The 15875-nt window shown below is 45.8% G+C and overlaps 1 pseudogene; it reads left to right on the forward strand.

Moving 5' to 3' along the window:
* The first annotated feature begins 3449 nt into the window (after positions 1-3449).
* On the forward strand, positions 3450-15565 carry LOC124682006 (annotated as a pseudogene).
* The last annotated feature ends 310 nt before the right edge of the window (positions 15566-15875 follow it).

Here is a 15875-nt window from a genome sequence, read left to right on the forward strand (position 1 = left end):
TCGAGGTCGGAAGGTATCCAAGGGGTACGCTGACCGGCGAGGACCCAAGGTCGGAATTGCAACAAAGGGTGGGTGTGCAAGGTCGCGAAGGAATACAATATTGACTATGACCTTATACCGGGCCTCACACCACGGAAGTGTGGACGGGAAAGCTGCCCGGTTGGCACCAAGGTTAAGATCTCTTATGGGTAAAGCAACACACCTCTGCAGAGTGTAATGAATCGTGACCTGTCACTCCCTGTTCTGGGATTTGGAACTGCGAACGCTGCCGGAAAGGAACTCCATGAAGTTCTAGACACCCGGTGAAGGCTGACGAACATAGTTCTTCTGAATAAAAGCAAACTTTGAAGAAATGATTATGAAAACCTGCATTGGCATTAGACTTTCTGGTCTAATACCGTAGTTAGTGCATCAAACACCTCTTTCCTATAATGAACTTGTTGAGTACGCTCGTACTCATACCTCTTATAATCCCCTGCTTAGATTTTCTGAACCACCTGGAGGAGGCAACTGAAGGACCCGACGGAGCAGATGGGATCTGCTATGAAGAACCAGACCTCTGTGGAGGAGTAGAGGGGGTTGACTATCTGATCGTGTACGGAACCGGGGAGGTTCCAGAAGGAGAACAAGCTTAAGTAACTAGAAGTAGTAGTAGTAATCGAGAAGTACGCACTCTATAGTATTTAACTGCTAGAGTTGAATAATGATAAACCTTTTAAGGCTTATATTGTATAAGATGAGTAGGGTTCACCTAGAACCTAGGAGTTATCCTCTATGGACCCAGGAGGAGCTCCAGTGTGATGTATACATTTGGCTTGTAATATTAAGTGACTGAAATAAAGACCAGCTATGCTTCTGTTGTACTACTCTGAGGGATGTAATATTTGCGGATTGGTACTTCGCACATGTTATGTCAACGACTGGCATACTACAACATGCAGTGGTATGCAGGATCACCACAGTGATTTGTTGCTTTCATACTCATGTAATTTGTTTTTTCGAGAAGGGCAATGGTCTCTGCATCAATCGATATACAAAAGCTTATTTATTACGAAGTTCACCATTCAAATTATTACAGATCATTGACCCCGTGTAGATACATGAATCAATCAATGGGAGAGATCACACACATATTATCTTGACAACATGTAATCGACCGGTCTGCGACCAACCAACCCGAGTAAACATATCCTCGTCAACAAATGGTTCCATCCAAAAGCCATAAGTTCCTATTGGTCCGGTGGGAGCGGGTGTCGACACATTGTTGAGACAAATGCTACACGGGGTAGCTTAGATGAGGTGGAAGACTATGGCGACATTGGATGTCTTGGAAGAGATTGGCATACACGTGATACACCCAAGTTCGGCCCATTTTGGTGAAGGTAAATAGCTACTTCCTGCTTGATTTTATTGATAGATGTGTTTACAAGTCGTCGGAGGTGGTAGAGGAGACTAGGGAGGATTAATGAGAATCTAGGGTTCCTACCTCTAGCCAAGCCTTATATAGGCGATGACTTAGGGTTTAGAGGATAAGACCAAGTCAACCAAGATCCTAGTCGCCTATGTTGTCGTGTGCTCCACGCTGATCTTCCTATCTTCCAAAGATGCCTCCAAGACGGCCCCTCCTTTTAAGTGTAAGCCCATCAATAGCATGAATGTGAACACCTCATGGGTCACTCTGGTCTCGTGGTGTGACTTATTTTGATGGGCCCACCGGAAGGACCATGTGCTTGGAAACTCCTCAACTTGAAAGTTCAGTTTGCAAAAGTAGTAATCTTTCGTGACACAAAAAATAACTGGCCGCCCGAGTTTTTCTCTGTCATGGCAGAGTTTTAAGCACCTATTTTTTTATGTATTTCTACCGATTAAAACATAAGGAAAATGATATAGTTCTGAATATTAAAATATAATAAAATGACACCACGACCAAAGCCGGCGGCATCGACCAAGAGGGGAACCGCCCAGCTGCCCAGGGAGCCATCGTCGCAAAGCCTCCAGCCTAGGAACCTTTGGCCCTTGGCCGGAATGCACCACAACAAAAGCCGGCGGTATCTCCAAAAGGGGATCCGCCGTGGGGGGAAGGGGGGAGGAATTTGGTGGCGCTTAGGGCTTCTCCCTGGCGCACCCCCGGGGAGAAAACACGAGGGGGTAAGAATGTGTTGAAACCGCACCATCCGCATTGTGATCCTTATTCATCTAGGAGTGCATAACGACGGAAAATCTACCATCTATCTATCATAACATCATCTGACAACAAAGAAGACCTATTTTAGTACCAAGCCGTCATGTTATCTACCAAATTCTTACACGATATCATGTAGTTATCTCTTCAAAACCTACTCTCTATTGCTATATATAGTCAAATCTACCACATGCTCACATATAGTCTACCAGAGCTAGGGTTTCATGTTACTCACAACCATCCGAGGAGGCAGAGGACATCTCGCAGAGGAAAATGGTGGCACAAGCTTTACCGGCGAGGCGGAGGGAGATAAATAGGGGCGTGGGAGTCGGCCAAAGGCGGCTAAATTTCCACTCCGCTTTTTTGCGGATTCGCGGGAGATGGTGCCATGTCCGCTCGCACGAGCTTGGCGTTGCGTTCCTCCCTCTCCTTGCACGCGAGGTGGGTGGCTTTAAGGAAAAATCGCTGATTTGGATGTTCCCACCGATGCACTTATTTGGATGGTATTGATGATATGCTTAAATACATGTGACGGTAATTAATTAGGAAATGAAGATGTTGGAGCACTAGTTGGCTAGTTGCTCGCTGTTTACTAGTTACTGCTAGTTGAGTAGTTGTTCCGTCATTTTCGATCCGTTACACGCAATAATTCGCTAAAAGAAAAGAGACGAGAAGAAAAGAAAAAAAAAGAAATCCGTTGCCCGTAGCCACGACTGCTGCACGTGCGTCCAAGGAGCCGGTCTCAATTCTGCAGGCATCATAGTACCTGCTCGCGCCTGATTGATTAGCCAGGATTTAGGAAAGGATGGCGCAGCCACATGCAAAACAAAATCGGATGAATGAGAAAGAAAAAATATCACAAAGCGAAGCATATCCGAAGCCCTGATCATGTACTCGTAGTAGAAACTTAATTGGTACCGTTAGGAAGAGAGAAGATACCAATGCCATGTATGTGCCCGGCATCATGGTGGAAGCTTGGGCCATTCTTCCACACCTGATGTGACATAGTAGATACTTTGTGAGCCGTTCTGTTACTTGGATTGTGCGGCAAGAGGAGCTGATGTTGACAAGACGGAGAATTGTAGCAGCTTTGACTTGAATTTGCCTAACCAATTCTCCGAGGTAAGGAAGGAGGGGATGAGTAGTCGCGGGGCGTGATTTGACTGTCGGATGCACGACCGTTGACGCCCTGAACATTACTACTATGCCCTTCCCTTCCCTTGCGGTAGTACATGCACATGTGCTGGGATGATGGCGATGCGCCGCCATGCTTGTCTGTACATTAGTACATATGATATCATATTCCATCCATCTAGAAGATCATGTGTGGGAGCCGCCAGCCGGAGTCTCATTCGAAATAGATATTCAAGAGCAGGATCGTGACTGGATCGTGACTGGATTTCCCGCGCAAAAAGGAACAAAACTGTATGTGATCCCATTTTCTTGCAATGGTTAAGAGCAGTGTTGTTGAAAGATGATTACATTAGCTCTTATAGAGGATCTAATATATTTTTGTGTGTGGCAGAGAGTCACAACAAGATTTGTTCAATCTACTTGGAGCCACTCATGCTGCTGTCTTCTTCCTTGGGGCTGCCAATTGCATCACGGTTCAACCCGTTGTGGCAATTGAGAGAACAGTTTTCTACCGTGAAAAGGCGGCCGGCATGTATTCTCCATTGTCCTATGCATTAGCTCAGGTAAACATTTTGCATGTGTAGTTTTAAGGCCGCGGCTTGGTGATATTTTGGATATGAACAAATCTAAACCCATCCATTCTCATAATTGTGTGGTTTGTGCAGACAAGCGTGGAGATCATCTACAACGTCCTGCAGGAGATTTTATACACACTCGTCATCTATTCGATGATTGGAAATGAGTGGAAAGCCGACAAGTTCTTCTACTTCTTGTTCTTCATCATTTCAAGCTTCAACTACTTCACGTTGTTTGGCATGATGTTGGTGGCACTGATCCCATCCGCGATGCTCGCAAACATATTAATATCCTTTGTGATGCCTCTTTGAAATCTGTTTGCTGGGTTCCTCGTCCCCAGAACGGTAAGTAGATTGACCTTCGATTAGCTATGCTGTATGTCCAAATTCATCAATTGATTGACAATGGTTGTCACTGACGATTGTTGTTGCAGTTAATACCAGTCTGGTGGAGGTGGTACTACTGGGCCAACCCTGTGTCCTGGACCATCTACGGCGTCGTTGCGTCGCAGTTTGGCGACAGCACCGGTACTCTTTCAGTTCCTGGTGGGGGTCTCTGTTTCGGTGAAGCAATATCTGGACGACTCTCTGGGAATAAAGCACGATTTCCTTGGCTACATTGTGCTAGGCCACTTTGCCTTTGTCATCCTCTTCTTCTTCATGTTCGGATATTCCATCATGTTAGATGTATATATTTGTCTATTGTAGTTTCCCCATATGTTAGGGGCTTTCTGCATATGTGCACCTGTACATGTACTATATATTGTGGCCTTTGGCCCCCAGGTAATACAACACGCATATTGCTCTAACATGGTATCAGAGCTGAAGGTTTAGCTCCTCTTTTCTCCTCGTCACAGCCGCCACCTCGCCCCGGTCTCCGTTGCCGGTTCCGATCTGGCCGCTGTTTCTTCTCGCCCACGTCGCCTCGCTCCCGATCGTCTCCCGATTCCGCCGCCCTCGATCTCGCCTCGCTGATCCGCCTGCTGCGCGCCCTGCCCGATCGCCCCGATCCGCCCGCCCCCTGCTCCCCTGCTCGGCCGCGAGCATCGTTGCTTCGAACGCCTTGGACTGCAGCTGCTTCCCGTGCTTGGCCGCCCGATCCGCGCTGCTCTCCCGAGGCGGGCAGTCCTGGTTCTGCTCCAACCCGCGCCGATCCGCCCGCCCCCTGCTCCCCTGCTCTTCTGCTCCAGGCCCACCAGATCGTCCCGACGCCCTTGCTCTGCTCCCCGATCCGTGCTTCTCCCTGGCCTATCTCCCTGCTCTTCGTGCTGGCCGCTCCCTGCTCTTCGTGCGTGGCCGTATCTCTTGTTCTGCAGTTGACTTTCTTCTGAGGTAAAAAAAAAACAAAAAAAAGCAAAAAAGCAAAAAAAAAAACTGTCGTCGGCTGTTGTTACCCGATGTCTTCTTCCGCTGATCCCACCTTCTCTTTGGGCCCATCTTCGGTACTTGGTATTTGTCCGCTGCTTCCGTGTATGACGGCTAGCCATTCTTCGTCGCCGTTTGCGGCCTCTTCACGCGGCTCTGCCCGCGCTTCACCGACTCCGTCTACGTCGGCTCGCCGCTCTATATCGACTTTCGCGGCCTCTTCCCGCCGCTCTGGCCGTGCTTCGCCGGTTTTGTCTCCCTCGGTCTGCCGCTCTACATCGACTTTTGCGGCCTCTTCACGCGGCTCTGCCCGCGCTTCGCCGACTTCGTCTATGTCGGCCTGCCGCTCTACATCGACTTTCGCGGCCTCTTCACGTGGTTATGACCGCGTTTTGCCGCCTCTGTCTTCATCGGCGTGTTGCTCTCCGTCTCCCCCTTTGGTGGCCTCTGTGCGTGTGGGTGATAGCTCCTCATCGGCACCTGATTGTACGTTTGCGGCCTCTTCACGCGGCTCTGCCCGCGCTTCACCGACTCCGTCTGCGTCGGCTTGCCGCTCTACATCGACTTTCGCGGCCTCTTCACGTGGTTATGACCGCGCTTTGCCGACTCTGTCTTCATCGGCGTGTTGCTCTCCGTCGCCCCCTTTGGTGGCCTCTGTGCGTGTGGCTGATAGCTCCTCGTCGGCACCTGATTGTACGTCGACCTCTCCAGTCGCGCCCCTCTCTGCGCATGAGAGATAGCGCAACTTCACTGCCTGCTTGATGCTTGGGATTCCAGTTTACGTCAGCAGCCTCGCGGTCCGAGTCTTCGCCCCCGTCCTCATTGCACCTACTGTGGCCAGGTTGGCCACACTTCCTCCACCTGCTGGACGCGGGATCCCAGTTTACGTCAGCAGTTCCAGGATCGTCAGCAGGCTGGCTCTTCAGGATCTTCTGCAGTTGCACTCTCTGATCAGGACATTCTCAGGGGTCTTCGTGGTCTGCTTGCTACTCTAGCCTCTTCTCTTCCGCCACATTTCTGGGCTGAGGCTGTCGCTACGTCGGCCCACCTCATTAACATTCAGCCTTCCGCTGCTCTACAGGGTGGCATTCCTCTCGAGCGTCTCTCTGGTGTTTCTCCAGACTACTCGACTCTCCGTTCATTTGGTTGCGTCTGCTATGTCCTTCCGCCTCCTCGCGAACGCACTAAACTGACCGCTCAGTCTGTTGAGTGTGTTTTTCTCGGATACAGTGATGAGCATAAGGGCTATCGCTGTTGGGACCCCGTTGGTCGTCGGATGCGCATCTCTCGTGACGTCTGATGTCTACGGGAGCTTCTATTCTTGTAGACAGTGTTGGGCCTCCAAGAGCAGAGGTTTGTAGAACATCAGCAAGTTTCCCTTAAGTGGATCACCCAAGGTTTATCGATCTCAGGGAGGAAGAGGTCAAAGATATCCCTCTCATGCAACCCTGCAACCACAAAGCAAGAAGTCTCTTGTGTCCCCAACACACCTAATAGGTGCACTAGTTCGGCGAAGAGATAGTGAAATACAGGTGGTATGAATAAGTAATAGCAACGACACCAGAAAAGTGCTTTGCCCAGGACAGTAAACAAGCAGTAGTAACGTAGCAGTAGTAACGCAGCAGTAGTAACGCAGTAAAACAGTTAGGAACAAGGCCTAGGGAATAGACTTTCACTAGTGGACACTCTCAACTTTGATCACATAACAGAATAGATAAATGCATACTCTACACTCTTGTTGGATGATGAACACATTGCGTAGGATTACACGAACCCTCAATGCCGGAGTTAACAAGCTCCACAATAATGCTCATATTTTAGTAACCTTTAGTGTAAGATAGATCAAAAGACTAAACCAAGTACTAGCATAGCATGCACACCGTCACCTTCATGCATATGTAGGAGGAATAGATCACATCAATATTATCATAGCAATAGTTAACTTCGCAATCTACAAGAGATCATGATCATAGCATAAACCAAGTACTAACACGGTGCACACACTGTCACCTTTGCACACGTGCATGAGGAATAAAACTACTTTAATAACATTGCTAGAGTAGCACATAGATAAATTGTGATACAAACACATTGCAATCATAAAGAGATATAAATAAGCACCTCAATATGCCATTCAACAGTGAATAAGTATTCTCGTGAAATATAGCCTAAGAGACCCACACGGTGCACACACTCGTCACCTTTACACACGTGGGACAAGGAGTCTCCTGGAGATCACATAAGTAAAACTCACTTGACTAGCATAATGACATCTAGATTACAAGCATCATCATATGAATCTCAATCATGTAAGGCAGCTCATGAGATTATTGTATTGAAGCACATAGGAGAGAGATGAACCACATAGCTACCGGTACAGCCCCGAGCCTCGATGGAGAACTACTCCCTCCTCATGGGAGCAGCAGCGGTGATGAAGATGGCGGTGGAGATGGCAGCGGTGTCGATGGAGAAGCCTTCCGGGGCACTTCCCCGCTCCGGCAGGGTGCCGGAACAGCAGAATCCTGTCCCCGGATCTTGGCTTCGCGATGGCGGCGGCTCGGGAAGGTTTTCCGTATCGTGGTTCTTCGTATCGGGGGTTTCGCGACGGAGGCTTTATATAGGCGAAGAGGCGGCGCAGGAGGGTCGAAGGGGTGGCCACACCATAGGCCGGCGCGGCCCGGGCCCGGGCCGCGCCACCCTATCATCCGGGCCCACAGGGCCCCCTCCGGCGGCTCTCGGGTGTTCCGGATGCTTCCGGTGAAAATAGGAACCCGGGTCTTGATTTCGTCCGATTCCGAGAATATTTCGTTACTAGGATTTCTGAAACCAAAAACAGCGAGAAAACAGTATCGGCTCTTCGGCATCTTGTTAATAGGTTAGTTCCGGAAAATGCACGAATATGACATAAAGTGTGCATAAAACATGTAGGTATCATCAATAATATGGCATAGAACATAAGAAATTATCGATACGTCGGAGACGTATCAAGCATCCCCAAGCTTAGTTCCGCTCGTCCCGAGCAGTGTAAAACGATAACAAAGATAATTTCTGAAGTGATATGCCATCATAACCTTGATCATACTATTTGTAAACATATGTAGTGAATGCAGCGATCAAAACAATGGTAATGACATGAGTAAACAAGTGAATCATAAAGCAAAGACTTTTCATGAATAGTACTTCAAGACAAGTATTAATAAGTCTTGCATAAGAGTTAACTCATAAAGCAATAAATCAAAGTAAAGGTATTGAAGCAACACAAAGGAAGATTAAGTTTCAGCGGTTGCTTTCAACTTGTAACATGTATATCTCATGGATAATTGTCAACATAGAGTAATATAACAAGTACAATATGCAAATATGTAGGAATCAATGCACAGTTCACACAAGTGTTTGCTTCTTGAGGTGGAGAGAGATAGGTGAACTGACTCAACATAAAAGTAAAAAGAATGGTCCTTCAAAGAGGAAAGCATCGATTGCTATATTTGTGCTAGAGCTTTTATTTTGAAAACATGAAACAATTTTGTCAACGGTAGTAATAAAGCATATGAGTTATGAAAGTTATATCTTACAAGTTGCAAATCTCATGCATAGTATACTAATAGTGCCCGCACCTTGTCCTAATTAGCTTGGACTACCGGATCTTTGCAATGCACATGTTTTAACCAAGTGTCACAATGGGGTACCTCCATGCCGCCCGTACAAAGGTCTAAGGAGAAAGCTCGCATTTTGGATTTCTCGCTTTTGATTATTCTCAACTTAGACATCCATACCGGGACAACATGGACAACAGATAATGGACTCCTCTTTAATGCATAAGCATGTGGCAACAATTATTATTCTCATATGAGATTGAGGATATGTGTCCAAAACTGAAACTTCCACCATGAATCATGGCTTTAGTTAGCGGCCCAATGTTCTTCTCTAACAATATGCATGCTCCAACCATAAAGGTGGTAGATCTCTCTTACTTCGGACAAGACGGACATGCATAGCAACTCACATGATATTCAACAAAGAATAGTTGATGGCGTCCCCGTAAGCATGGTTATCGCACAACAAGCAACTTAATAAGAGATAAAGTGCATAAGTACATATTCAATACCACAATAGTTTTTAAGCTATTTGTCCCATGAGCTATATATTGCAAAGGTGAATGATGGAATTTTAAAGGTAGCACTCAAGCAATTTACCTTGGAATGGCGGATAAATACCATGTAGTAGGTAGGTATGGTGGACACAAATGGCATAGTGGTTGGCTCAAGTATTTTGGATGCATGAGAAGTATTCCCTCTCGATACAAGGTTTAGGCTAGCAAGGTTATTTGAAACAAACACAAGGATGAACGGTACAGCAAAACTCACATAAAAGACATATTGTAAACATTATAAGACTCCATACTCGTCTTCCTTGTTGTTCAAAACTCAATACTAGATGTTATCTAGACTCTAGAGAAACCAAATATGCAAACCAAATTAGCAAGCTCTAAGTGTTTCTTCATTAATGGGTGCAAAGTATATGATGCAAGAGCTTAAACATGAGCACAACAATTGCCAAGTATCAAATTATCCAAGACATTTTAGAGTTACTACATGTAGTATTTTCCAATTCCAACCATATAACAATTTAACGAAGAAGAAACTTCGCCATGAATACTATGAGTAGAGCCTAAGGACATATTTGTCCATATGCTACAACGGAGCGTGTCTCTCTCCCATAAAGTGAATGCTAGGATCCATTTTATTCAAACAAAAAAAAACAAAAACAAACCAACGCTCCAAGCAAAGTGCATAAGATGTGACGGAATAAAAATATAGTTTCAGGGGAGGAACCTGATAATGTTGTCGATGAAGAAGGGGATGCCTTGGGCATCCCCAAGCTTAGACGCTTGAGTCTTCTTAGAATATGCAGGGGTGAACCACCGGGGCATCCCCAAGCTTAGAGCTTTCACTCTCCTTGATCATATTGTATCATACTCCTCTCTTGATCCTTGAAAACTTCCTCCACACCAAACTCGAAACAACTCATTAGAGGGTTAGTGCATAATAAAAATTCACATGTTCAGAGGTGACACAATCATTCTTAACACTTCTGGACATTGCATAAAGCTACTGGACATTAGTGGATCAAAGAAATTCATCCAACATAGCAAAAGAGGCAATGCGAAATAAAAGACAGAATCTGTCAAAACAGAACAGTCCGTAAAGATGGATTTTATTAGGCCACCAGACTTGCTCAAATGAAAATGCCCAAATTGAATGAAAGTTGCGTACATATCTGAGGATCATGCACGTAAATTGGCTTAATTTTCTGAGCTACCTACAGGGAGGTAGACCCAGATTCGTGACAGCAAAGAAATTTGGAACTGCGCAGTAATCCAAATCTAGTACTTACTTTACTATCAAAGACTTTACTTGGCACAACAAAACACAAAACTAAGATAAGGAGAGGTTGCTACAGTAGTAAACAACTTCCAAGACACAAATATAAAACAAAGTACTGTAGCAAAATAACACATGGGTTATCTCCCAAGAAGTTCTTTCTTTATAGCCATTAAGATGGGCTCAAGCAGTTTTAATGATGCACTCGCAAGAAATATTATTTGAAGCAAAAGAGAGCATCAAGAGGCAAATTCAAAACAAATTTAAGTCTAACATGCTTCCTATGCATAGGAATCTTGTAAATAAACAAGTTCATGAAGAGCAAAGTAACAAGCATAGGAAGATAAAACAAGTGTAGCTTCAAAAATTTCAGCACATAGAGAGGTGTTTTAGTAACATGAAAATTTCTACAACCATATTTTCCTCTCTCATAATAACTTTCAGTAGCATCGTGAGCAAACTCAACAATATAACTATCACATAAAGCATTCTTATCGTGAGTCTCATGCATAAAATTATTACTCTCCACATAGGCATAATCAATTTTATTAGTTATAGTGGGAGAAAATTCAACAAAGTAGCTATCATCATTATTCTCATCATCAAATATAGGAGGCAAAGCATCATCAAAGAAAATTTTCTCCTCAATGCTTGGGGGACTAAAAATATCATGAAAACCAGCTTCCCCAAGCTTAGAACTTTCTATATTATTATCAACAATGGTGTTCAAAGCGTTCATACTAATATTACTACCAAGCATGCAAATAAGATTCCATAGGTTTTTTAATTTTCGCATCAAACAATCCATGTTTTAAATCAGGAAATAGAATAAGAAGCTCATTGTTGTCCATTATGCCAAACTAGTGTAAACAAGAAACAAAAAGATGCAATTGCAGGATCTAAAGGAAATAGCTTCGAGCACAAACACAATGGCGCCGAGAAAAGTACTGTTACACGGAACCGGAGTATGAGTGCCTTTTACCTTTCCTCCCCGGCAACGGCGCCGGAAAAGTGCTTGATGTCTACGGGAGCTTCTATTCTTGTAGACAGTGTTGGGCCTCCAAGAGCAGAGGTTTGTAGAACAGCAAGCAAGTTTCCCTTAAGTGGATCACCCAAGGTTTATCGATCTCGGGGAGGAAGAGGTCAAAGATATCCCTCTCATGCAACCCTGCAACCACAAAGCAAGAAGTCTCTTGTGTCCCCAACACACCTAATAGGTGCACTAGTTCGGCGAAGAGATAGTGAAATACAGGTGGTATGAATAAGTAATAGCAACGACACCAGAAAAGTGCTTTGCCCAGGACAGTAAACAAGCAGTAGTAACGTAGCAGTAGTAACGCAGCAGTAGTAACGCAGTAAAACAGTAAACAAGCAGCGATAGCAGTATTTAGGAACAAGGCCTAGGGAATAGACTTTCACTAGTGGACACTCTCAACTTTGATCACATAACAGAATAGATAAATGCATACTCTACACTCTTGTTGGATGATGAACACATTGCGTAGGATTACACGAACCCTCAATGCCGGAGTTAACAAGCTCCACAATAATGCTCATATTTTAGTAACCTTTAGTGTAAGATAGATCAAAAGACTAAACCAAGTACTAGCATAGCATGCACACTTGTCACCTTCATGCATATGTAGGAGGAATAGATCACATCAATATTATCATAGCAATAGTTAACTTCGCAATCTACAAGAGATCATGATCATAGCATAAACCAAGTACTAACACGGTGCACACACTCGTCACCTTTGCACACGTGCAGGAGGAATAAAACTACTTTAATAATATTGCTAGAGTAGCACATAGATAAATTGTGATACAAACACATTGCAATCATAAAGAGATATAAATAAGCACCTCACTATGCCATTCAACAGGTGAATAAGTATTCCGTGAAATATAGCCTAAGAGACCCACACGGTGCACACACTCGTCACCTTTACACACGTGGGACAAGGAGTCTCCGGAGATCACATAAGTAAAACTCACTTGACTAGCATAATGACATCTAGATTACAAGCATCATCATATGAATCTCAATCATGTAAGGCAACTCATGAGATTATTGTATTGAAGCACATAGGAGAGAGATGAACCACATAGCTACCGGTACAGCCCCGAGCCTCGATGGAGAACTACTCCCTCCTCATGGGAGCAGCAGCGGTGATGAAGATGGCGGTGGAGATGGCAGCGGTGTCGATGGAGAAGCCTTCCGGGGCACTTCCCCGCTCCGGCAGGGTGCCGGAACAGAGACTCCTGTCCCCCAGATCTTGGCTTCGCGATGGCGGCGGCTCTGGAAGGTTTTCCGTATCGTGGTTCTTCGTATCAGGGGTTTCGCGACGGAGGCTTTATATAGGCGAAGAGGCGGCGCAGGAGGGTCGAAGGGGTGGCCACACCATAGGCTGGCGCGGCCAGGGCCCAGGCCGCGCCACCCTATCATCTGGGGCCCACAGGGCCCCTCCGGCGGCTCTCGGGTGTTCTGGATGCTTCCGGTGAAAATAGGAACCCGGGTCTTGATTTCGTCCGATTCCGAGAATATTTCGTTACTAGGATTTCGAAACCAAAAACGACAGAAAACGAGAACCGGCTCTTCGACATCTTGTTAATAGGTTAGTTCCAGAAAATGCACGAATATGACATAAAGTGTGCATAAAACATGTAGGTATCATCAATAATATGGCATAGAACATAAGAAATTATCGATACGTCGGAGACGTATCAACGTCACATTTGATGAGACGCGTCCCTTCTATCCTCGCCCCACCTCGGGTACTTACCCGGTGGATGATATCTCTTTTCTTCTTTTTCTGGATGCACCCCCTGCTATCCCGTCTCCTCCCCCTCCTAGTCCTGATGCTCCCCCTTCGGCGCCATCCTCTCCTCCGTCTAGTCCCCCTAGTACTCCTCGTTCTCCGGTTTCGGATCCTTCTGATGTTGTCCCTTCTTCCTCTTCTTCTGATGAGTTGTCCTCCGCTGATGACCTTCCCCCTTCACGGCATGTTCGTCAGCGTCGTGCTCCAGCTCGTTACTCTCCTAGTCAGTATGGTCTTTCTGTCGTTTCCGAGCCGACTTCTTATCGGGATGCCGAGCGTCATCCTGAATGGCAGCTTGCCATGGCTGAGGAAATCGCTGCGCTTGAGCGCACTGGCACTTGGGATCTTGTTTCTCCCCCTTCTGGTGTTCGTCCTATCACGTGTAAGTGGGTCTATAAAATTAAGACTCGCTCTGATGGATCTCTTGAGCGCTATAAAGCGCGTCTTGTGGCTCGTGGCTTTCAGCGGGAGCACGGCCGTGACTATGATGAGACTTTTGCCCCTGTGGCTCATATGACTACTCGTGCGTACCCTTCTTGCTGTTGCTTCGCTCGCCGCTGGTCCGTCTCCCGGCTTGATGTTCAGAATGCTTTTCTTAATGGCGAGTTGAGTGAGGAGGTTTACATGCAGCCTCCTCCCGGGTATTCTGTTCCCGATGGGATGGTTTGTCGTCTTCGACGTTCTCTCTATGGTCTCAAACAGGCCCCTCGTGCCTGGTTTGAGCGCTTCGCCTCTGTGGTGACTGCTGCTGGTTTCTCTCCTAGTCTTCATGATCCCGCACTTTTCGTTCACACTTCTCCTCGTGGACGTACTCTTCTTCTTCTCTATGTTGATGATATGATCATTACTGGTGATGATCCCGAGTATATTGCCTTCGTCAAGGCTCGTCTTCGTGATCAGTTTCTTATGACTGATCTTGGTCCTCTTCGCTATTTTCTTGGCATTGAGGTTTCCTCCACTTCTGATGGCTTTTCTATCTCTCAGGAGAAGTACATTCAGGATCTTCTTGCTCGTGCTGCTCTTGGGGATGAGCGCACGGTCGATACTCCTATGGAGCTTAATGTTAAGCTTCGTCCCTGCGATGGTGATCCTCTTCCCGATCCCACCCGTTATCGCCATCTTGTTGGGAGTCTTGTTTATCTTGCTGTCACTCGTCCTGATATTTCTTATCCTGTTCATATTCTGAGTCAGTTTGTCTCAGCTCCTACCACTGTTCACTATAGTCATCTCCTTCGTGTTCTTCGTTATCTTCGTGGCACGATCACTCGTCGCCTTTTCTTTCCCCGTTCCAGCTCTCTCCAGCTCCAGTGCTATTCGGATGCTACGTGGGCGAGTGATCCTACGGATCGTCGTTCGCTTTCTGCTTACTGTGTGTTTCTTGGTGGTTCGCTTGTTGCTTGGAAGACGAAGAAACAGGTCGCAGTTTCCCGTTCGAGTGTTGAGGCTGAGTTGCGGGCTATGGCTTTGTTGATTGCTGAGGTGACTTGGTTACGGTGGTTGCTTGCAGATTTTGGGGTCTCTGTTACGACACCACTCCACTTTTGTCTGACAGTACAGGTGCTATCAGTATTGCACGTGGTCCGGTCAAGCATGAGCTGACCAAGCATATCGGTGTTGATGCTTTTTACACACGTGCACAGGTACAGGATGATATTGTTGCGGTTCAGTATGTGCCTTCAGATTTGCAGTTGGCGGATTTCTTTACGAAGGCACAGACTCGAGCGCAGCATGATTTCTTACTCTCCAAACTCAGTGTTGTGGATCCACCATGAGTTTGAGGGGGGTGTTAGATGTATATATTTGTCTATTGTAGTTTCCCCATATGTTAGGGGGCTTTCTGCATATGTGCACCTGTACATGTACTATATATTGTGGCCTTTGGCCCCCAGGTAATACAACACGCATATTGCTCTAACACATCAATGTCTTGAACTTCCAGAAACGTTAGGCAGGAGGTGCGCATTCTTTGTTGTAACTGCTATGGAGCAATTTAGTGCGTGTGTATGTGTGTGTGTATATTGCAAGTAGTAGGATTCAGAGGCATTCCACAGTCTGTGGTAATGTTATGTAAATGAGGTTTAGTAGCGATACACCTTCTTTTAGTATTATATGGAAAAGTTCATTTTTGTTTCCTAACTGTTGTTCCTAGAATCTTAGTTTGGTCTTCAAGTGTATACCGGATATTCATGACCTGGGAGGGTGAAATTCGTACATATTTGGTCCTGGTAAAAGCGCATGTCAAATTAAGAAGCTTCCACATGGCTTGTGCAAAAAAATACTTGCAGCAAATGAATTTTTTTTTTTCAATGTTGTTGAGATTTATCTTTCAGTTGATAAGGAGAAGGCACTCCCAGAGGCCAGAGAGGATACCATTCTTTCTGTAGAATGATGAGGACCTGTTGAAAAGGAAATGGTG

Source organism: Lolium rigidum, unplaced genomic scaffold (genome assembly GCF_022539505.1).
Source record: "Lolium rigidum isolate FL_2022 unplaced genomic scaffold, APGP_CSIRO_Lrig_0.1 contig_65282_1, whole genome shotgun sequence".
NCBI classification, from domain to species: domain Eukaryota; kingdom Viridiplantae; phylum Streptophyta; class Magnoliopsida; order Poales; family Poaceae; genus Lolium; species Lolium rigidum.